The sequence below is a fragment of the Lactuca saligna genome, chromosome 8 (assembly GCF_052625555.1).
Source record: "Lactuca saligna cultivar CGN05327 chromosome 8, ASM5262555v1, whole genome shotgun sequence".
Classification (NCBI taxonomy): Eukaryota; Viridiplantae; Streptophyta; class Magnoliopsida; order Asterales; family Asteraceae; genus Lactuca; species Lactuca saligna.
Genome location: NC_136424.1, coordinates 66,276,548 through 66,277,500, shown reverse-complemented (window position 1 = coordinate 66,277,500; position 953 = coordinate 66,276,548).

Sequence of the window (953 nt, the reverse complement as noted above, 5' to 3'; positions counted from 1 at the left end):
TACATATATTTAAGAGTATGTTAGTTTGTCATTTAAAAAAGAATATAGCACAAAAAATACAAAGAACCTTCAGGTCAAACAAAAATGGATCTAACATGAGTCTTGACTATACATCATCTATATACATTATCATATTCATTCAGTTTAATTAAAGAATGTTCAAATTGGACTGAATAAAGATGATGAAAGCCCCTTAATGTAGATATCACTAATGGTGTATGGGGACCGACCCATACAAAGGCAGGTCGGGGAAAGAACTGATGTATTAAACAAGATGAAGCAAGGCCTAGATCCACAAATGGACCGTTAGTCAATCTACTAAGTCACGCAGACTTGCAATAATACACAAACAAAATCTTATGTATAAGATCCCCAATGCAACATCCCAAGAATCACGAAAAAAAAATGCAAGGTTATTTTATTAAAGGTTCTACCCTAGTAATCTATGGACCAAAGCAAGACCCAGATATGAAGACCACGAACTAGACATGACTTTACCTATAAAAGAGTTAGTTTCATCTTTCTCTAGAAAGGGACTCTAATCATTCTATTTTTATAACTCCAGGTCTACATCTAACTTAGGCATCAAAGAGCAATACCGGGGTCCAACCCTCTTTATGACTTTCTAACCTAGCATTTGTCTATTCTATGCAATGTGACTTCCCGAGTGCTCATTACATGGACTCCCTTAAGGATAGCTAACAACGCACCATGAATTTTACGTATCAACATTGACAACATTCGTATAGAACAATGCAAGATAAGCACCAAACCTCATGCTCTCAGTCTAACTTGCCCTTCATTCCTATCAATTTGATCCCAACATTCACACCAATTACCATAACAACATCAACGATTAGACCAATGATAGCTTCCTTATCACAACCACTTGCATTACTTTCTACTCGACCAAGCGTCCAACTAGAAGAAGAGTCGAATCACCAAGTATCAGT